This window comes from Rhinoderma darwinii, chromosome 10 (assembly GCF_050947455.1).
Source record: "Rhinoderma darwinii isolate aRhiDar2 chromosome 10, aRhiDar2.hap1, whole genome shotgun sequence".
Lineage (NCBI taxonomy): Eukaryota > Metazoa > Chordata > Amphibia > Anura > Rhinodermatidae > Rhinoderma > Rhinoderma darwinii.
This window is the reverse complement of record NC_134696.1, coordinates 4,638,210-4,661,852: the sequence shown is the minus strand read 5'-3', so window position 1 is coordinate 4,661,852 and position 23,643 is coordinate 4,638,210. Positions and strand designations below refer to the sequence as shown.

General features: G+C 45.2%; 1 protein-coding gene across 12 annotated transcripts in view; it reads right to left on the bottom strand.

The window, feature by feature from the left end:
- The window catches only part of ROBO3 (roundabout guidance receptor 3), a 388,832-nt gene that overhangs the window by 336,117 nt on the left and 29,072 nt on the right, over window positions 1-23,643 (bottom strand). The window lies entirely within an intron of this gene.

The window sequence follows — 23,643 nt, the reverse complement described above, 5'->3', positions numbered from 1 at the left end:
AGTGGTCAACAGTAAGTCCGACCTAGGTAGGGGAGTGCTGCATTGTGGACACTGAAAAAAAGTGAATATAATTGATGAATAAGATGAATACATGATATTAAAAAAATATATATATCCGTATCATCAGTAACAAGGCTGTATCTGTGGCTGCAACAATCTCGGGTAAAAGTGACAGATGTTAGGGTATATTCACACGTGCAGGTTTGGTTCAAGTTTTTTTTATGCAGTTTTTGCAGCAAAAACCAGGAGTGGATTCAAATAAGAGCAGTGTTAGCTTTCCTTTATACTTTCTCTCCATCTACACCTACATTTGGCTTTAAAAACTGCATAAAAATCCTGATCAAAATCTGCACATGTGAATACACCCTTTTAATAACATCGACCAAGACAAGTAGCATTTGGACTTGTCACAGAAGATGACACCTGCGAAATAGACAGCGCACAATCCCCGGGGTGCGGCCGCCGTCTCCTCACGGCTTTCACTGCTGTCGTGTTTTCTCCAGTCCCTAATTACGCAGAACACACAGAGACACTGACACCAGACTTTCCCCCTTGGTGTTGGACAAACTTTCCTTCCTACAGAGGATGGGTAGGAGTCCCGCAGAGCGGCAGCTGCCACACTCAGCTGTAACGTCATGTGAAGTGCAGCAATGTCTGCTGTGATGGATTGTTCTCCGCAGAGGAATCACCGCACTGCACAGCAGAGAACAATCAACACAGAACCTGCTGCAAGAATCCAGCCAAGAATCCTGGAGCCTGAGCGGAGAGTATTATTTTAGGAAGGTGCAGGAAAATCTTATCCAAAGGTTTTTAGGGTATGGCTTTCGACAGGATTTCGTGACGCAGATAGTCTTAACATGCCCCACGTGGATAAAGCCTGACGCACATTGGCTGCTGTTGTTCCCTGCTATCAGCCATTTCAAACTGAAAGAGGGAGATGACTTCAGCACCAATACTGCGTCTTGATTGCCATTTAAAGCCTTCACAAGTAAACTGAGAATAAAGTAACACGATAATGTGCTTAGTAAGTAAAAAATTACTTTTTTGTGTGCTGGCCCCCACCGAGCAGCTGAATGTGGGTGGGATGTTGATGTGATTGACAGCTCTGCTCATAGACTAGAGGTCTGATGTGGTGATCCCTACACATAGACATCCACATTGTAAAATATTGTTTTAACAGATAGAAGTAATCTACAGTCTGTACCTCTGTACCTGTGGCATGGACGTCTCCAGACACGACAGCATCCCCTGAAGTGAAGAAACGCTGCAAATCTGGAGCACAATAGGGGGAATTTGCGCAAAAACTTTTTTATTTTATTTTAAGCGCCAGTCACTGCAAATTTGTACAAACGTCAGCAGGGCTTAGCGGAAGGGGGCATAGCCACACACAGCTCGACAAATTTATTATTATTTACAAAAGAAAGTGGCATCAATTTTATCGCAAATCTACTCCAGCTGGTAGATTTGTCAGGGGTACATTTGACTTTCTGGCGCACGTATGGCCTTAATAAATTAAGCACATGTTACTCCTGCGCACTTTAGATTAAGACGGGCGTATGAAATGCCAGTCTTAAAGATACCACCCCCAATGTACTTGGACAGGTGATAATATCTGCTAGGTGGCGGGTCATATCCTGTCGCCCCCACCAATCACGAAAACGGGCATACATGCCCGTTCCTGTGCTTTCCATATGAATGGAGCGGTACTGCACATTCTCGGCCCCCGCTCCCTTCACTGTCTATGGGGCTGCCAGAGAAAGCGATCAACTATCTCCGGCAGCCCCATACAAAAAGAATAGAGCGGTGGCCGAGCATGTGCAGTATCGCTCCATTCATATTAAGTGCTGGCCCCAGCGGTCAGATATTTATCGTCTATTCTGTAGATGAATGTCGATAAATATTGATTATGGGAAAACTAATTTAATTCTTCATCCTCAAAAAAGGACAGTCTTCATGATTATCCAGTTTTACCACAAGTCTATGTAACTCACTGGTAATTTGTTGCTAGTCATTTATAAGTATTCTGTCCTGTCCGGCAGTGTAAAGCATGAGGAAAGGACAGAGAAGCAACTTGAGCTTCTGATGGGACAGGAGGTGGATTTCAGACTACCCTAGATTTCAATAGACAATGCAGCTGAGCTGGAGTCACTGATCGTAGCTGTGTTGTAATAGAGCAGATCTAAAACGCAGCCAACGCTGAACATGGACAGCAGGTCGTTTCTAGTAGTGGCTTATATAGAATCTTTATGTAAACAACCGCTCACTCACTTTCATTTTCAAACGGTAAAAAGTGTTATCAGACATTACGTAGATGTGGTCCCAAAAATGTCTGCGCTAGTTTGCAGATATTGATGAGGCTACTGGGTGACATTGCACAGCCACACGTGCGCAGGAAATAACGACACCTAGAACTGCTCAAAATCACTATTATACACCTCTTGCTGTGTTATTGGATCAGACCGATACATCTGGCCACGTGTAGAGAATGGCGGTCCCACTAACAGTATATTCACTTGCGGCAGATGTGTCGGAGAAATGTCTGCCACTGTTTCAGTTATCTGAATGGGGTTTCCAGAAATCCATGTGCATGCTGTAGAAAAAAACCCTCATTCAAATGCAGAGAACTGATTTGTAACTGCAAAAATATCTGCAGCAAATCTGCCATGTGTGACTATACCCTAAAGGTGCCCATAAACATTAGATGAAAGGACTGAACCCACGGGTCTGGCTGATGATCTAATGTGTATTGGGTCTTTCGACTCTCCCCTGACGTCAGATGATGGGGAATAGAAGGCTTAGGGATGTTGGATTTTAACGTGGCCGATCCTTTGTTCTTGTTGGAAAGAAGAGGCTGCCAGAGGAGGAGTTTGAACAGCGTGCGTGGTAATGGTGGCATTGGGAGCAATCTAAAGTGTATGGTCATCTTAAACTTTGTAGAAGAAATGGCATTTATGTGGGTTGGATATTCCAGGCTAATCACTATCGTTTTCCCCAAAAATAATCTGAAGCTAGAGCTGTGTGCCAATGGAATGGGCATGGACAGTCAGCTATGGTTATGACTCTATAGTATATACAGTATCGATGTATCAAGTACAGTATGTTGTTGTACGTCATCTATATACCTACTTCATGGTATGATATGGAACAGATTTCTCCCAGGCCAACATTTACCAACCCCCACTAATGAACTCCGGTCTTTAATCAACTTGTCAGATATGTGGGGTCTGAAGACTTCATTGTGTATACCGTGAGCTGATGTTTAGACAGCCTTTAGATAGCTGTTTGTGAATCTCACTGATTTAAAAGGGATCCACCGATAATCTGAAATGTATGGGGGTAGCCCGACTGTCTCCTGATGTCTGATGTTTATATTGTATGTAGGTCTAAGGGCCTATTCACACGAACGTGAATCTCGTCCGCACAGCACACGGACCCATTCATTTTAATGGGGCTATTCACACATGCAGGAGTTTTCACGCAGCGAGAGTCTGTTGCATGAAACTCACTGCATGTCCTATATTGGTGCGTTTTCACTCACCTAGCTGTGTGCTGTCCGTGTTTTACGAGTGCGTGAAAAACGCATGCCACTCGCAAAGCACACTGATGCATAACGCAACGCACACGGACACAATCTCTCACGCTCGTGTGAATGTCGCCTTATGCAGCATGATGTCATGATCATCACATATGGAAAATACAAAAACACTAGCCACTATTAGGTAATGCTCCCAGGCTTTTGCACCATGACCCATTCTCTTCAGGTTTTGCCTGTTATTTTCCCCTTTAATTTAGGCGCCATGCCCGTAATCACAGTCCGCGACGGCCTAACGGCCGCTCGCATTTTCGGCACGTACTCCCATACAAAGTATGGGAGCACAGCCCGTAAAATATAAAAAATAGGACATGCTCCATAATTCCCAGCATGGTTCTACGGCACGCACACACATCCGTAGCGCTACAGAAAGGTGCTGCGGCCAATAGAACCAAATGGGTCCGTAACACTGCGGACCGTAGTAGACAGGAGAGCTTACAGTCGTATGCATGGGGCCTTAGGGCTCATGTATCAATCTGTCTAATACAGATGAATGTTGAAGGTACATAAGAGAATCCGGTGCTTGAAATGTGCACCATACAGTATTTATTATCAATGTAAGGCACCATTTTTCCTTAAATCTCAAATTTCTTATGTGTGTCTAGGCAGTCCCTATATCGCCCAATTTATATAATCTCATTAAGCCATTTATTTTCTCCAGAAAATGGTGTCGGCACACAATAAGCCAGCGTCCTTCCAGTACAGGTTGTGCCAAACTATAAAGTATTTCGCCCGTAGACATATTTTCAGTAGTATCTTGACAAAAAGGGCCGAGTTGCATCAATGAAACTATTAGTACTAGTTTTTATGATGCATTGTCTCTTTCCAATCAGAAATGCCTACGATTTTTAAAGTTGTGGTTACATTGTATCTCACTGCCCTTGTGTTACATCGGATTCCATACTGTGCTACTAATGTCCACATTAATTAACCATTCATACATTGCTCCCACTTTGTCAACAAAAGAAAAGTTGATGTAATCCTGGCGTAACCATATTCAGCTCAGTTTGTTAAAATAAAAATAGAAAAAAAAAGACCCTTTTATGTGGGGTGATGTGAATGAATAACTAGTCAGGGGTTTATTAACAGCCAATTTCTGCCTTTTAATTCACAGTATCAAGCTGTAATTTATGAGTTGTCGGTCCCCCCGGGGGTTAAGGTTTGATGCTGTCGCCTGAGGAAGGAGGAGATTTTCGTCCCATAAGAGAGTTACACTGAGGGCAACAGGTAGGGGCTCATGTGCGTTTTGTGACTTTGGAGGCAGAACATCATTTGGGAAGGAGGATTGAAAGCTGTGTTTAATTAGGTGGAAGGGGCTGTTTTACTGACCCCTAATAGCAGATCACAGAGACAGGACTCTATATCCGAGGGGGAGCCAATTACTTGCATGTCTGCATTATGTATTAACCCATCTGGGCTGGGGATATTAGGTCTGATGGGGGAACAAAAGACGAGGGAGTGTCAGTGATCACACACCAAATTATCCTGCCCCGGCTCTTTTGTTACAAAAATAAGCAATTCACAGGGGCAGCTGGATTTGTAAACCAACCAGCAGAGCATCCAATTGCTTTTTTTATTTTTATTCCAGGACAAAGGCACGATATCCGCTTCCAGTTAACATCCGATTTGTTTGCAGTGAGCGCTGTTACTTTGTAACTTTCAAGTGTTGTCCAAACAGTCCATTCAGGACTGCCAGCAATGTGGGACAATAAAGCGATTTAATCCTCTTAATTAGCGGGAAATGTACTGAAAGGAGAGCAAAAAAAGCAAATTACACCCCCAGTGCAATTAGAAAGTGACTTGACGAGGCCGGGGCCTTTGTTATTTTAATATTTTGTGTTGCCAGTTTGTCTTGACCTCTTAACAGTTGACATTAATTGTCCAGTTAATGTACAATAAATAATTTATACTGTTACCATGTGGGGGTAACACAGGGGGGAAATGTATAGGAGTATGTATGTGTGAGTGAAGAACATTTGCCATATTCATGAGTGAAGTTCCCACATTTACTGGCAGCTTTGGCATTTTTCTATCCCTAGTTATAAGTCGTAACCCCGCTCTTTAAGCTGGAGTGGCTCTTGCACTAGAGAACCAAGTATGTCCAAGCGTAAGGGTATGTTCACACGGCTTATTTACGGATGTAATTCGGGCGTTTTACACCTCGATTCACATCCGAAAATGCGCCCCGATAGCGTTGGCAAACATCTGGCCATTCATTAGAATGGGTCTTACGATGTTCTGTGCACACGGTCATTTTTTTACGCCCCGCTGTCAAAAGGCGGGGCGTAAAAAAGACGCCCGCGTCAAAGAAGTGCCTGTCACTTCTTCAGACGTAAATGGAGCCGTTTTCCATGGACTCCATGGAAAACCAGCTCCATTTAACGTCCGTAATGGACGCAGCGAAAGACGCCTGCACATGCCGTTACGGCTGAAATTACGGTGCTGTTTTCTCCTGAAAACAGCCCCGTAATTTCAACCATTACGGACGCTGCCGTGTGAACATACCCTAACTGTATGTACTGCTATTTCTATGGAAGGAGGCTGATCCCAACCGATAGTACAGGAGCACAGCTGTCAATCAACGTAAGTTCTGCAGGTTTTCAGCCTCTAGAGGTAAACAAGTTTGTTCTAAGGCCTTATTCACACGAGCCATATTTTTATCCATATGAATGTCCATGTTGCGTCCGTGTGGGTTACGTGTAGGTGTCATCCGTGTTTCTCCTCTGAAAGCTCTTCCTGGTTTCACTTTTCTTTTTTCTCTGCATTTCTTAGCAACTAATCCGTGAAAAAAAAACAACAGCGCATGGAGGTCGTCTGTGTGCTGTCCATTTTTTTTTTAACACACCCATAGACGAGTCTGGTCCGCAAAAACATTAGCTGAATAGGAAATGCGGTAAATTCATCACAACAAACTTACGCTCTGTGGAAAAAAAGCGGATGTGTGAATAGCCCCGTTGGGTCAGCATGCTGTCCGTTGTTAAAACAGACAACACATGGACAAGGAATAAGTTTGTGTGAATAAGGCTGTGTTCACATCTGCGTCAGGGTTCCGTTCTGACGTTTCGTCTGAGCTTCCCGTCAGTGATTTCAATGGTGATGGATCTGATGCAAATGGTTTCCGTTTGTCTCAGTTGTGCAAGGCTTCCGTGGTTTTTACGGAATCAATACCGTAGTCGACTGCGCTATTCATTCCGTCAAAATAACGGAAATCAACCCGTCACTCTTGAAATCAACGGTGATGCAAACGGAAACCCATGTTTTTCGTTTTTCTCAGTCAAGGTTCCGTTCTGACGGGAAGCTCTGTCGGGAACATCAGAACGGAACCGCGACGCAGATGTGAACGAAGCCTAAGACCAAGGTTTTTTTCTGCCAGGTAATATGCGCCGATCAATGATTACAGCATATTTATATTGATTAGTGCTCGTTTGCTCCATTTACATGGAGCAATGATTGTGAGTATAGGGACATATGACCATGAATACAATCGTTGGTCCCCATACATTTTACATCTTGCCACCAGCACATTCCCTGTTTACACGAGGATATGTAGTGCTCTTGTTTGCCAGATTATCGGCCCGTGTAAAAGAACCTTAATTCACTGACAGCAAGCAGAAATCTTAAAACCAGTGAGGTTTTGAAATACAAGGTATACTGTAGTGTTGCAGATTTTAACTTTATAATGATTATATGTTAAACTATCCCCTTTTCCTTTATACTGCAGCACTGATCCTGCTCTAGTATTCTTGGGAATACACAGAACTTTATAGACAACCTCCTTCATATCATCTTTGTCACCTTCTTACCTACTTTTTCATAAGCTACTTTATGTTCATCTTCTCTCCTTTCAATATATATTCTTTATCCCCAGTTCCATAATATCCCTCCCTCTGCTGTGATCTAAGACATATCAATTAAAAATACCAAATTAAATACGAAATGTAACTTTGCATCCCAATTAGCACGTGATTCAATGACAAATGGGATGGATGACAATTAATATGTAAATATTTCATGATACAAGAGGACAAATATACAAAGTGAACAAAGAAGGCGACTTTATGGGACGGGAGCCCACAATAACGCTATGGTATCCTTATGGAAATGAGGGCGACGCTGTGTATGGAATGATGGGATCATTTGTACAGGAGGAATAGATCCATCACCTCATGTCACAGACTGAAGAGCACAAGATCCAGCTCATGTTATCAAGCTCCAGATTGTAAACTGAATTATGTAATTGTGTTATGTCCCCACTAACAAGACGATAAAGAGCAAATAAAAAGGCTCCTCGTGTAGACGACAAACCACACTAAGGATAATGTCATTTACTTTGCATTTCAAACAGAAATTATGGTAAACACGCCGGAAAAATCATGTGAGGGCCGATCACAGCGCCAATATACGTTACAACATGAATTCATACTCCTTATGCATATTGTTGTAGAGTTTCGGAGGCATTTTACTGTTTATATCTCCCCGAATGGTGGAGTAAGGCTCAGTTCACATCTTGTTTTTACTGTACGTCTGATATGCGAATTTTGACATGAAAAAAAAGTGTGAAAATGTGAACCACAGCATTTACATTGATTCCTATAGACATGAGGGAAAGGGTAAGTTCACAAAGGACGGATATTCTGCGTAAAAGCACATAGCGAATCCGCAGGGAATTCTGGCCGAAAAACTGCACCAGATTGTGGTGCAGTTTTTCAGCCGAAATGTCCGCTGCAAAAAACAGGAGCGAAAACAAAAAAACGTCTGAGGTCCTGCAGACTGGCCCTCCTGGGATAACGTTTCATCCCATGTGACCGCTGCAGCCGGTCATTAGCTGCTGCGGTCACATGGGATGAAACATCATCCCAGGAAGCCGGCCTGGACGAAGAAGCACAGAATTCTGGGTAAGTATAAGATTTTTTTATTTGTGAGTTGCGATTTTTGCAGCAGAATCGCAGCTTTTTCACCGCAAAAATCGCAACATCTGCTATTTGATGCGGGTTTTTAACTCCCCGTTGAATTCAATGGGCAAAACCTGCAATGCAAAAGCAGCGATTACGCAAATACATTTGACTGCACTGCAGGTCAATTTCTGAGTGTTTTTTCCACTCATTATTTACGCAGCGTGGACGAGATTTGTTCAGCAGCTGCTGCTGCTACTGTGTTAAGCTGCGGATTTTCCGCAACAAAATCTATTGTGGAAAATCTGCAGTATTTACGGTTCATGTGAACCCGGCCCAACAGTGTAGTTTGTGCATACGATTCGTGTGCTTACGTTCTATCCTCTTTTTTTTTCTTCTACAAAGTCCTGAAAAGCATAGTCTACTACACTTTTCAGTACTTTTCAAAAACGTATAATTTATATTTGTATTGAAGTCAATGGATGATGTATGGATCAGGTATGCAATCTTAAACCTTACTTTTGCATACGTCAAACATATATTTTTTTGTCACCATATATGGGAAATTACCCAGATCTTGAGACAAAACAGTGTCTCCCCCTGCCAAACCCCCCAGAACTGGTGCCAGAAAACACTGCAGCTGCTCCCTACTACTAAGTTTATAATGTGACTATAAATATCTTTATTGCTTTTGCTCCTGAACAAAAAAAGTTTTGAAGTGAAAACAGACTCGAGTATAAAAACGTATATGACAAAAAGATGTTAACAATAGATATGTTCTTGCAACTTTTTTTTATGTATACTGCAAATGTGTCCGCAAAAAAAAAATGTAAACTGAGCCTAACTTTGCAAATCTTTTTCTTCTCTGCTTTTGTAAGTATTTTGAGTTATTAGGGCTCCTTCACACAAACCGAGCCCACCTCGGAAGTGAAAAACTGCCGTTTTCCACGTCCGAGGTGGACCCGTGGGGGACGCATTGTCACGGATCCCCCACAGACTACAGTCTATGGAGGGATGCGTGACACTCAGTAAAATAGGACATGTCCTATTTTTCAACGGAGCGTTCACACGCTCAGTTAACGGTCATGTGAACGGCCCCAATGAAATGCATGAGTCCGTGTGACGGCCGTTGCTTTAACGGCCGTCACACGGACGTGATTCACGCTTGTGTGAATGAGGCCTTAGAAACCGTCTATTCAAGACTCCATACATTAGAAAGATTTTTATTTTTGTTGAGAGACCAGTGAAGGGGTTTCCAAATTCACAGAAAACCCTTCAGCAAAGTAAAATGATGCGTTTGTATATACTTCTTGTAGCAGGTAACTGAATACTTTTTAATTGTTCCCCTTCACACAGACACAAAAGGCTTTATTTGATTTCTAATGAGAAAGATCATTTCATATCGAGAATTAATGTTCTGTGATGGCCATATCATCCCCGACTCCTACTGAAAACAATAATCCCAGTAATTAGAGACGCATAATTACATATCCGCCCATGACTATTTTGATTTTAAGCAGCTGCGATTGTTGAATTTATAAACCTTTTTACGTATGCAAAGCTCCAAACGATGTTTATTTGATTTCTTTGTACAAATAATTGTTTAGTTAATATGATTATTTAGAGCACTTAACATTCATGGCTTTATCTGGGGATTGTTTTGATGTATATTGTGAAATAATCTGATACTGTAATAGTGGGGGGGGGGTAGGGAAACGGACAAGTGAGCCCTAATCTACCCGCCACTCTGTCCCTGCCTACTTGCAACGACCCGCCCTAGGCGACGGGGTACAACTGGGCGGCGGTCCCTGCGCTCAGTAAGTGCATGACAAACACGACAAACAAACAAGGGAATACAAGCAAGGGAAATGGGCAGTTGCTCGCGGAAACACCGTGAGCAACAGAGTAGTGAACGAGCCGAGTCAAGCCAGGAGAGTGCGAGGTACAAAGCGAAAAGCAGAAGAGTAGTCGGTAAGCCGTGGTCTGTATGGAGCAGGATCAAAAATAGCAGGAGCTGTAGCTGGGCCAGGAAACCTCAAGGAAAGAAATTCACAAGCACAGATGGACAGGAAGAGCAGGCTTAAATAGACCGAGGGCGGGAGCTAGCTGAGTCTGGCCAGGTTGCGATAGGCTCTCCCACTCCTAAGCCTGCCAGCCTGAGTGGAGGAAGCTGGTGTCTGTCTCAGGGATGTACACTCAGGTGTTGACTGATTAATTCTGGGAGTTAACCCCGAAGCAGTGCCTGGCAGATCCTTTACAGTACCCCCCCTTTTATGAGGGGCCACCGGACCCTTTCTAAGTGGACCTGGCTTACTGGGGAAACGCAGGTGGAACCTCCTGACCAATACCCCAGCGTGAACATCCCGGGCGGGTACCCAAGTCCTCTCCTCGGGCCCGTATCCTCTCCAATGGACCAGGTACTGGAGGGAGCCTTGGACCATCTTGCTGTCCACGATCCTGGCCACCTCAAATTCCACCCCCTCAGGGGTGAGGACGGGAACAGGAGGTTTCCTCGAGGGGGCCAAGGACGGGGAGCAGCGTTTCAGGAGGGAGGCATGAAACACGTTGTGTATACGAAAAGACGGGGGTAACTCCAGCCGGAAAGAGACAGGACTGAGGACCTCAATGACCTTATACGGCCCAATAAACCGGGGAGCAAACTTTTTGGACGGAACCTTGAGACGCAAGTTCCTGGATGACAACCACACCAGATCCCCGACCACAAACAGGGGGTTAGCAGAACGTCTTCTATCGGCCTGAGCCTTCTGTATGCTCTGGGACGCCTCTAGGTTCTTCTGAACCTGGGCCCAGACTGTGCACAGATCCCGATGAACGACCTCCACCTCGGGATTGTTGGAACAACCAGGTGAAACGGAGGAGAACCGTGGATTAAACCCAAAATTACAGAAAAAGGGAGAGACCCCTGACGAGTTACTGACCCGGTTATTAAGGGAAAATTCGGCGAGGGGAATGAAAGAAACCCAATCAAATTGACAGTCAGAGACAAAACATCTTAAGTATTGTTCTAGAGACTGATTAGTCCTCTCCGTTTGGCCATTGGTTTCAGGATGGAAAGCAGAGGAGAAGGACAGATCAATCCCCAACTTATTACAGAAGGCTCTCCAAAACAATGAAACAAATTGTACCCCTCTGTCAGAAACAATATTGACGGGGACCCCATGGAGACGCAGGATGTGTTTGATAAACAAGGTAGCCAACGTCTTGGCGTTGGGTAGTTTCTTGAGGGGCACAAAGTGGCACATTTTACTGAAGCGGTCTACCACCACCCACACCACCGACTTGCCTTGGGATGGAGGCAAATCGGTGATAAAATCCATGGAGATATGTGTCCAAGGTCTCTGGGGAATGGGCAACGAACGCAGTAAGCCCGCTGGTCGGGACCTGGGAGTCTTGGACCTGGCACAAACCTCACAGGCGGCGACGTAGGCCTTAACGTCTTTAGGCAAACCAGGCCACCAATAATTTCTGGTAATGAGGTGTTTGGTACCCAGGATGCCTGGATGGCCAGATAGTGCGGAGTCGTGATTTTCCCTAAGTACCCTTAGCCGGAATTGCAGGGGAACAAACAGCTTGTTCTCAGGAAGGTTCCCAGGAGCTGAACCTTGATCAGCAGCAATTTCAGAGACTAAATCGGACTCGATAGAGGAAATGACTATACCTGGAGGCAAAATACAAACAGGATCTTCCTCCGAAGGAGGGCTGGCCATGAAGCTACGCGACAGTGCATCCGCCTTAATATTTTTAGACCCGGCCCTATAGGTAACCAAAAAATTGAATCTGGTAAAAAACAACGCCCATCGAGCTTGTCTCGGGTTTAGCCTCCGGGCAGATTCTAGGAAAACCAGATTCTTGTGGTCGGTAAGGACCGTTACCTGGTGCCTAGCCCCCTCCAGGAAGTGGCGCCACTCTTCAAATGCCCATTTAATGGCTAAAAGTTCGCGGTTGCCAATATCATAGTTACACTCCGTGGGCGAAAACTTCCTAGAAAAGTAAGCACAGGGGCGGAGATGGGTGAGGGAGCTGGTACCCTGGGACAAGACGGCCCCCACTCCCACCTCGGACGCGTCAACCTCCACAATAAATGGCTCCCTTTGGTTGGGCTGAACCAGCACGGGGGCCGAGATAAAGCACTTCTTGAGGGTCTCAAAAGCCTGGACGGCCTCAGGGGGCCAATGGAGGACATCAGCACCCTTGCGAGTGAGGTCCGTAAGAGGCTTAGCGACGACCGAGAAGTTAGCAATAAATCTCCTGTAATAGTTAGCGAACCCCAAAAAACACTGTAGCGCTTTCAGGGAGGCAGGTTGGACCCATTCAGCCACAGCCTGAACCTTGGCAGGGTCCATGCGGAATTCATGAGGAGTGAGGATTTGACCTAAAAATGGTATCTCCTGTACCCCAAATACACATTTTTCGATTTTGGCAAACAGTTTGTTTTCTCGAAGGACCTGGAGCACTTTCCTGACATGCTCTATGTGGGAGGACCAGTCCCTGGAAAACACCAATATGTCATCAAGGTACACTACAAGAAATATCCCCAGGTAATTTCTCAAAATCTCATTTATGAAGTTCTGGAAGACCGCAGGGGCATTGCACAACCCAAAGGGCATGACGAGGTATTCGAAATGGCCTTCGGGCGTGTTAAACGCAGTCTTCCACTCATCCCCCTCTTTGATGCGAATAAGGTTATACGCCCCCCGTAGATCCAATTTAGAGAACCATTGGGCCCCCTGAACCTGATTAAAGAGATCAGGAATCAAAGGAAGGGGATACTGGTTCCTTACCGTGACCTTATTCAGGCCACGGTAGTCAATGCATGGCCTAAGACCCCCATCCTTCTTCCCTACGAAGAAGAAGCCAGCACCTACCGGAGAAGAAGAGGGACGAATGTAACCCTTGGCCAGGGATTCCTGGATATACTCCCTCATGGCTTCACGTTCGGGACAAGAAAGGTTAAATATCCTACCCTTAGGAAGCTTAGCTCCTGGTACCAATTCGATAGCGCAATCGTATTCTCTATGAGGCGGTAATACTTCGGAGGCCTCTTTAGAGAAAACATCAGCGAAGTCCTGAACAAACTCGGGTAGCGTATTCACCTCCTTAGGGGGAGAAATAGAATTAACAGAAAAACATGACGTACAACATTCATTACCCCATTTGGTTAGCTCCCCAGTATTCCAGTCAAACGTAGGATTATGCAACTGCAACCAGGGAAGACCTAGAACCAAATCGTACGATAATCCCTGCATCAATAGTACAGAGCATTGCTCCAAATGCATGGAGCCAACAAGGAGTTCAAAAACAGGGGTATGCTGTGTAAAATAACCATTAGCAAGAGGAGTGGAGTCGATACCCACTACCGGAACAGGTTTAGGCAAATCAATCAGAGGCATAGCGAGAGACATAGCAAATTCCACAGACATGATATTAGTAGAGGACCCTGAATCCACGAAGGCACTGCCGGTAGCAGACCTACCACCAAAAGAGACCTGAAAGGGAAGCAATATCTTAGTACGTTTCATATTTACGGGAAATACCTGTGCGCCCAAGTGACCTCCCCGATGATCACTTAGACGCGGGAGCTCTCTGACAGCATTCTTACGCTTGGGACAGTTGTTTACTTGATGCTTGACATCCCCACAGTAGAAGCAGAGACCATTCTTCCTGCGGAATTCTCTACGTTGTTGAGGGGACACGGAAGCCCCGAGTTGCATAGGTATTTCTGAGTCTTTAGGGGAGAAACGAAGCAACGGGACTTCGGGAGGCATCATGGGGGAGTCGGAGGAAAAAACACATAAACGTTCACGTTGTCGTTCCCTGAGACGTCGGTCAAGTCGTACCACTAAAGCCATAACCTGGTCTAAGGAGTCAGAAGAGGGATAACTAACTAGCAGGTCTTTCAGGGCATTCGACAGACCCAACCTAAACTGGCACCTTAAGGCAGGGTCATTCCACCGAGAAGCTACGCACCACTTCCTAAAGTCAGAGCAATACTCCTCAACAGGTCTCTTACCCTGACGTAAGGTCACCAGCTGACTCTCGGCAAAGGCAGTTCTGTCAGTCTCGTCATAAATAAGTCCGAGGGCAGAAAAGAAACGATCAACGGAGGAAAGTTCAGGGGCGCCAGGAGCCAAGGAGAAGGCCCACTCTTGGGGCCCTTCCTGGAGCCGGGACATAATTATACCCACCCGCTGGCTCTCAGAACCTGAGGAGTGAGGCTTTAAGCGAAAGTAAAGCCTACAACTCTCCCGAAAGGAGAGAAAAGCCCTCCGGTCACCTGAGAACCGGTCGGGCAACTTGAGGTGGGGTTCAAGGGGTGCGGTGAGGGGAACTACCAAGGTAGCATCAGGCTGGTTGACCCTCTGAGCCAGGGCCTGGACCTGTAGGGAGAGACCCTGCATTTGCTGAGCCAGGGTTTCACGGGGTTCCATAATGGTGTCAGGGACCAGGGTAGACTAGGTATAGGGCTTGTGAATTTGTAATAGTGGGGGGGGGTAGGGAAACGGACAAGTGAGCCCTAATCTACCCGCCACTCTGTCCCTGCCTACTTGCAACGACCCGCCCTAGGCGACGGGGTACAACTGGGCGGCGGTCCCTGCGCTCAGTAAGTGCATGACAAACACGACAAACAAACAAGGGAATACAAGCAAGGGAAATGGGCAGTTGCTCGCGGAAACACCGTGAGCAACAGAGTAGTGAACGAGCCGAGTCAAGCCAGGAGAGTGCGAGGTACAAAGCGAAAAGCAGAAGAGTAGTCGGTAAGCCGTGGTCTGTATGGAGCAGGATCAAAAATAGCAGGAGCTGTAGCTGGGCCAGGAAACCTCAAGGAAAGAAATTCACAAGCACAGATGGACAGGAAGAGCAGGCTTAAATAGACCGAGGGCGGGAGCTAGCTGAGTCTGGCCAGGTTGCGATAGGCTCTCCCACTCCTAAGCCTGCCAGCCTGAGTGGAGGAAGCTGGTGTCTGTCTCAGGGATGTACACTCAGGTGTTGACTGATTAATTCTGGGAGTTAACCCCGAAGCAGTGCCTGGCAGATCCTTTACAGATACAAAGTGTTTTGCTTATAACTTACATATGGACAAATAAGAATTGAATAAGTACTGTCTTATCTTTTAAAGTATTCATGGCATATTGATGAGATATGAAGAGGACTGAACGAAGAGGACTGGCTGCTGGGACTCACAGCAATGTCTGGAACAAGTGGGCCATGGCACCTTCAGCTTTCTTTTGAAATAGCATGTTGGGACGGGTATGGCACAGTTTCGGAAAAATGTCAAAGCTATCGTATCCCGTTTGTCTTTAAGCCACACGATCAATTTTCCAACAATACTTATGGTGGAAAAACTGCTTTAAGTGCATTGCTATATTTATCATGTAAATATCTTGATGCTGATAGATCTTATGCTTTAGTCACATCCAGAGCTGCATTCACAATTCTGCTGGCTTCCAGTTACTACTGAGACATGACAGAAAGTGTTAGTGCTGATGGTCTCTGAGCTGAATTCCCCACCATTTGCTACAATGTCGAGGCTATGGCAATCTGATAAGCACGTTTGTCGGATGCACAGATTTCCATGAGAGAACATGATAGACCAATAAAGTTTAATTGATTTCAATGGGAGGTCCAGACAAGTTGTAACTCAGTACAGAATTATGGATCACATTGACTATATAACTTGGCCATTTTTTGGATGAATGGTGGAGTGGGAGCAGTCAGTGGAGATGAATGGTGGAGTGGGAGCAGTCAGTGGAGATGAATGGTGGAGTGGGAGCAGTCAGTGGAGATGGATGGTGGAGTGTGAGCAGTCAGTGGAGATGGATGGTGGAGTGGGAGCAGTCAGTGGAGATGAATGGTGGAGTGGGAGAAGTCAGTGGAGATGAATGGTGGAGTGGGAGCAGTCAGTGGAGATGAATGGTGGAGTGGGAGCAGTCAGTGGAGATGAATGGTGGAGTGTGAGCAGTCAGTGGAGATGGATGGTGGAGTGTGAGCAGTCAGTGAAGATGAATGGTGGAGTGGGAGCAGTCAGTGAAGATGAATGGTGGAGTGGGAGCAGTCAGTGAAGATGAATGGTGGAGTGGGAGCAGTCAGTGAAGATGAATGGTGGAGTGGGAGCAGTCAGTAGAGATGGATGGTGGAGTGGGAGCAGTCAGTGGAGATGAATGGTGGAGTGGGAGCAGTCAGTGGAGATGAATGGTGGAGTGGGAGCAGTCAGTGGAGATGTATGGTGGAGTGGGAGCAGTCAGTGGAGATGACTGGTGGAGTGGGAGCAGTCAGTGGAGATGAATGGTGGAGTGGGAGCAGTCAGTGAAGATGAATGGTGGAGTGGGAGAAGTCAGTGGAGATGGATGGTGGAGTGGGAGCAGTCAGTGGAGATGGATGGTGGAGTGGGAGCAGTCAGTGGAGATGAATGGTGGAGTGGGAGCAGTCAGTGGAGATGAATGGTGGAGTGGGAGAAGTCAGTGGAGATGGATGGTGGAGTGGGAGCAGTCAGTGGAGATGAATGGTGGAGTGGGAGAAGTCAGTGGAGATGAATGGTGGAGTGGGAGCAGTTAGTGGTGATGAATGGTGGAGTGGGAGCAGTCAGTGGGGATGAATGGTGGAGTGGGAGCAGTTAGTGGTGATGAATGGTGGAGTGGGAGCAGTCAGTGGGGATGAATGGTGAAGTGGGAGCAGTCAGTGGAGATAGTTACATAGTTACATAGTTACATAGTTAGTACGGCTGAAAAAAGACACATGTCCATCAAGTTCAACCAAGGGAAGGGAAAAGGGAAGGAAAAATTTCTACACATAGGAGCTAATATTTTTTTGTTCTAGGAAATTATCTAACCCTTTTTTAAAGCCATCTACTGTCCCTGCTGTGACCAGCTCCTGCGGTAGGCTATTCCATAAATTCACAGTTCTCACTGTAAAGAAGCCTTGTCGCCTCTGCAGCTTGAACCTTTTTTTCTCCAGACGGAGGGAGTGCCCCCTTGTTTTTTGAGGGGGTTTTACAAGGAACAGGATTTCACCATATTTTTTGTATGTGCCATTAATATATTTATATAAGTTAATCATGTCCCCCCTTAGTCTTCTTTTTTCAAGGCTAAATAGGTTTAATTCTTTCAATCTTTCCTCATAACTTAAATTCTCCATGCCCCTTATTAGCTTCGTTGCTCTTCTTTGTATTTTTTCCAACTCCAGGGCATCCTTTCTATGAACTGGAGCCCAGAACTGAACTGCATATTCTAGATGAGGCCTCACTAATGCTTTGTAAAGTGGCATTATTACATCCCTGTCCCGCGAGTCCATGCCTCTTTTAATACACGACAATATCCTGCTGGCCTTTGAAGCAGCTGATTGACACTGCATGCTGTTATTGAGTTTATGATTTACAAGTACACCCAGATCCTTCTCAACAAGTGAATCCGCCAGTGTAGCGCCCCCTAGGACATATGATGCATGCAGGTTGTTGGTACCAAGATGCATAACTTTACATTTATCTACATTAAACTTCATTTGCCAAGTGGACGCCCAAACACTTAGTTTGTTTAAATCTGCCTGTAATTCATGAACATCTTCCATAGTCTGAACTATATTACATAGCTTGGTGTCATCTGCAAAAATAGAAATAGTGCTATTAATCCCTTCCTCTATATCATTAATAAATAAGTTGAATAATAGTGGTCCCAGCACTGAACCCTGGGGTACACCACTTATAACCGGGGACCATTCAGAGAAGGAATCATTGACCACAACCCTCTGGATACGGTCCTTGAGCCAATTCTCAATCCAATTACAAACTATATTTTCTAAACCTATAGTCCTTAATTTACCCATTAGGCGTCTATGGGGGACAGTGTCAAATGCCTTTGCAAAGTCTAAAAACACTAAATCCACAGCGGCCCCTCTGTCTAGACTTCTGCTCACCTCTTCATAAAAACAGATTAGGTTAGTTTGACAACTTCTGTCCTTAGTAAAACCGTGCTGGCTGTCACTTATAATGCTATTTATTGTCACATAATCCTGTATATAGTCCCTCAATAGCCCCTCAAACATTTTCCCCACGATGGATGTTAAGCTTACTGGTCTATAATTACCCGGGGAAGACCTAGAGCCCTTTTTGAAAATAGGCACCACATTTGCCCTGCGCCAGTCCCTTGGCACTATACCAGTCACTAGAGATTCTCTGAATATTATGAAAAGGGGGACAGAAATAACTGAACTAAGCTCTTTAAGAATTCTAGGGTGTAACCCATCTGGTCCCGGAGCCTTGTGCACATTTATTTTATTTAATTTAGCTTGGACCATCTCTACATTCATCCAATTCAGTATATCAACTGATAGATTAACAGCACTGGCACCGGCTACATCAGCTCCTCAGCACTGGCACCGGCTACATCAGCTCCTCAGCACTGGCACCGGCTACATCAGCTCCTCAGCACTGGCACCGGCTACATCAGCTGCTCTTTCTTCTGTTGTATATACAGAGCTAAAGAACCCATTTAGTAACTCTGCCTTCTCTTGATCCCCTGTGATCAACTCCCCATTACCATTATCTAGGGGTCCTACATGTTCAGACCTTGGCTTTTTTGCATTTATATGCTTGAAGAATTTTTTAGGATTTGTTTTACTATCCTTGGCCACCTGCCTTTCATTTTGTATTTTTGCTAATTTTATTACATTTTTACAGATTTTATTAAGCTCTTTATATTTTACAAAGGCTACAGCTGTACCCTCAGATTTGTATTTTTTAAATGCCCTTTTTTTGTCATGTATTGCCCCTTTCACAGAAGGTGTAAGCCATGTGGGGTTTAATTTGAGTCGTTTATACTTATTACCTGTAGGAATAAATTTTGCACTATAATAACTCAAAGTAGATTTGAAAATCTCCCATTTATCATTTGTTCCATTATTTGACATTAGTTCTTCCCAGTCTATATCCTGAATTGCAGCCCTCATCCTGGGGAAATTGGCTTTCTTAAAATTAAATGTTTTTGCCCTCCCAGCCTGCGTTTGTTTTTTACAGTATAGGTAAAATGTAACTATATTATGATCACTGTTACCGAGGTTTTCACGAACATTGACATTCCCAACAAGATCTGCATTATTAGAAATGACCAGATCCAACAGAGCTTCACCTCTAGTCGGGTTTTCCACAAACTGGCCCATAAAATTTTCCTGCAACAGGTTGAGGAAATGTCTCCCCTTTGCAGTTGAAGCCGAACCATGACACCAATTAATATCCCGGAAATTAAAATCTCCCATTATCACTACAGTACCCGCCTGTGCAGCCCGCTCCATCTGTTTATATAGCTGACCTTCCATCTCCTCAGTTATATTGGGGGGTCTATAGATTACACCAAAAGTAATTTTTTCAGTGTTTACCTCTTTTTCTAGTTCCACCCACAAGGTTTCAACCTCCTCACAGTCTTCACCCACTATTGTCTCTTTCACACTCGCCTTCATATCACTTCTCACATACAGACATACACCACCACCTTTCCTATTTGTCCTGTCTTTACGAAAAAGTGTAAAACCCTGTAGATTTACAGCCCAGTCATGTGAAGAGTCCAGCCATGTTTCAGCAACACCAACTATATCTATATTTTCTTCCAGTATCAAGGCCTCCAGCTCCCCCATTTTGCTTGCTAGACTTCTGGCATTTGTGAACATACACTTTAACTTGCCTGTCAGTTTTTCACTTTTATTATCAGAAATGTGATTTGACATTAATCGGTCCTTTTTATTTACACTGATGTTTTGCAACGAAAGGATCTCCTTATCTTGTTGTCTAGTCCTCTCCCCACATTCTGTTTCTCCCCCCACCAATATAGTCTGACCCCTCTCTAACCTGGCTACCCCTTTTTTTTCTACATTGACCTCCCTCCTCAGCCCTAGTTTAAATACTCCGCCACCCCAGCTAGAATTCTCTCCCCCAGCACAGCGGACCCCCTTCCATTTAGGTGCAAATCATCTGCAGAATACAGTTTGTACCCCAATGAAAAGTCAGCCCAGTGCTCTAGGAACCCAAATCCTTCTCCTCTACACCAAGACTTCAGCCATGCATTTAACTCCCTAAGCTCCCGCTGTCTTTCCTGTGATGCGCATGGCACAGGCAGTATTCCTGAGAATACAACCTTGGAGGTCCTTCCCTTCAGCTTGTAGCCTAGTTCTTTAAAATTATTCTTAAGGCTCCTCCACCTACCATTTATTCTGTCGTTGGTACCGACATGGACCACGACAGCTGGATCATCACCAGCCCCTCCCAGCAATTTGTCCACCCGTTCCACCACATGCCGAACCCTGGCACCAGGGAGACAGCAAACCATTCGGTTGAGGCGGTCTTGGCGACAAATTATTCTATCCGTCTTCCTGATTATAGAATCCCCTACAACTATCAATTGTCTTGGCTTGCCTGCATTACCATCCCGCCGACTACTAGCTGGGCTGTTCTCCCGGCTGTTAGGGAGATCAGTATCCACTAGGGCTGCCTTTTCTGAGACTGACACCCTCGCATCATCACCCAACCTGGCAATTTTGCTTGGAATGCCAGAAACCGGATCGGCCTTCCTTGTCTTTGACCCCTTTCTACTGCCCCTAACTACATTAACCCAGCTACTTACCTGATCCTGCTCACCCATGTCTTCACCCTCCAGTTCTAACCCACTAACTGCATGCTCTGTGAGCAGCAAGCTCCGCTCAAAATTGTCTATCCTCCTCAGTGTTGCATTCTGCTCCTCCAGATCTCTAATACGAGCTTCCAGGTGAACAACATGCTCACATCTGCCACAGAGATATTCACCCTGGAACTCCGGCTCCAGTCGTGTATACATATGACAAACTGTGCACTGAAGAAAACCTCCAATCTTGCTATCCATTATCCAAGTTACACCAAAACAGCGAACAATTGTCAAAGAAAAAGAAGAGTACTTACTGGGGCTTCAACTCCTCTTTTCAACTCCGGTTTTAGAACTCCACTTAGTTCACAAGCCACTTAAACCACCAAGCTCAGAAAGAGCAAGCTCAAAATGAGGTCTGCTGACTAATTTATACCACCTGTGTCCAGTTAACCCCTTCCCCCTCGTCAGATGAATGGTGGAGTGGGAGCAGTCAGTGGGGATGAATGGTGGAGTGGGAGCAGTCAGTGGGGATGAATGGTGAAGTGGGAGCAGTCAGTGGAGATGAATAGTGGAGTGGGAGCAGTCAGTAGGGTGAGTAGTGTAGTGGGAGCAGTCAGTGGGGATGAATGGTGGAGTGGGAGCAGTCAGTAGGGTGAGTAGTGGAGTGGGAGCAGTCAGTGGTGGCGGATACTGGAGTGGGAGCAGTCAGTGGGGATGAATGGTGGAGTGGGAGCAGTCAGTAGTGGTGGATAGTGGAGTAGGAGCAGTCAGTAGGAATGAATGGTGGTGTGGGAGCTATCAGTAGGGTGAGTAGTGGAGTGGGAGAAGTCAGTAGGTTGAGTAGTGGAGTGGGAGCAGCCAGTGGGGATGAATGGTGGAGTGGGAGCAGTCAGTAGGGTGAGAAGTGGAGTGGGAGCAGTCAGTGGGGATAAATGGTGGTGTGGGAGCTATCAATGGCTATGAATGGCATCGGAGAAGTGAGTGGGGGTACCTTCTAATTGCGCACTCTACATAGTATTATCACACTATATAAGCAGTGGATACCAGTCCCACACAATGGAACCTCATCATATATGGCTGTACACTGACTGAAGGCACTAGGACAGGCTATATCTTTTGGACTTGTCCCAAGGAGCTTCAAGCTGCACCACTGGTTAAGTTGATTTACTCATTTCACACAGTGATAGGGAAAACATTGGCAGAGACCTGAGACGTCCCGGTAAGATGGGGCCATGTTTTTTTCTGGCTGCCTGTATGGGCCAGCTGATGCCAGCCTTGTCAGGATATTCCTGATCACACCACTACTCCCATAGGGGCTGCCGGGTATATAGATGAGCTCTATATTCATTTACTCCTTCCAACATCATTAATCAACTCTCCAATGAAATGAGCCCCAGAGACAATGGAAATCTCCCCTCTGTTTAAAGTCTGCTTTAATTACAATCTCACCGGGAGGGCACATACAGCACACGCGCATCCATCTCCGCTATTGTCCTGCCTGAAAAGTGGACAACACAAACCCTTAGGGTCTGGGGCCATGACCTGCTTGCAGTGACTGAGGCGGCTTGACCTCTCTGTGCGTCCACTTGACTTAACAAAGACATGTGGCATTTCAAGTCTGAAAATTATCAAAAAGGGAAAGGAATATTGGACGTGTATGATGTGTAAGGCCCGCAGGGATATTGATCTCCTCTGCATAATTGTATCTGCTTATATTTTCTCTGATTGATTCCCTTTTAAAGAACTTTCTGATCTTGACATTTTATATCAGATGAGCCTAGTCACATGTCTATCATTTTTACAAGCTCTGTTTAATTTCTGAATTGTACTGTTATAAGATATTATGTTCAGGTTACATAACAAATATTAAGTCTTAGACTATAGTAATTTTCTGATGTAATCCTACCTTGGTAATAGATGCTCGGTGACTAGAAATAACCACTATTTCAGCTAGGAAAAGCTGTCACCAAGCTTTCCCCAGACCCTGAATGACAAATAACTAAGGCCTCATGCACACGACCCCAGTTTATTTTTTTACTGTCCGCAAATACAGATCCATAGTCATCCGCATATCTGGCACGCTGTCTGCAAATACGGTCCATAGTGCATCCATATTTAAAAAAAAAAAAATACGGAGGCTACACGTGATGTCACAAACATGTCCTAACCCTTTGAATAGGTCACATGATGGTCATTTTTTGGCGATTCCCCTGCCGCTGCATAGCAACACTTCCGCAATTACGGACGACTACGGATGTACCTCTATGGGCGAGTCCGTGCCGCAATTGCAGACAGGAATATGACATGTTCTATAATTTGCGGATCATTTATACGGCCCAGAGGCATATCCGTAAATATACGGAAAGGTGTCCGTGGCCTATAGAAATGAATGGGTCTACAGATTACCTGTAATTACGGATTCGTAAGTATGGATAGAAACTACGGTCGTGTGCATGGGGCCTAACTTAGCATTGTTACATCCTCACTTGCTATTCCTTACTATTCTGTCTGCGCGAGCCTCCATCTTCTTGTAGTTTTG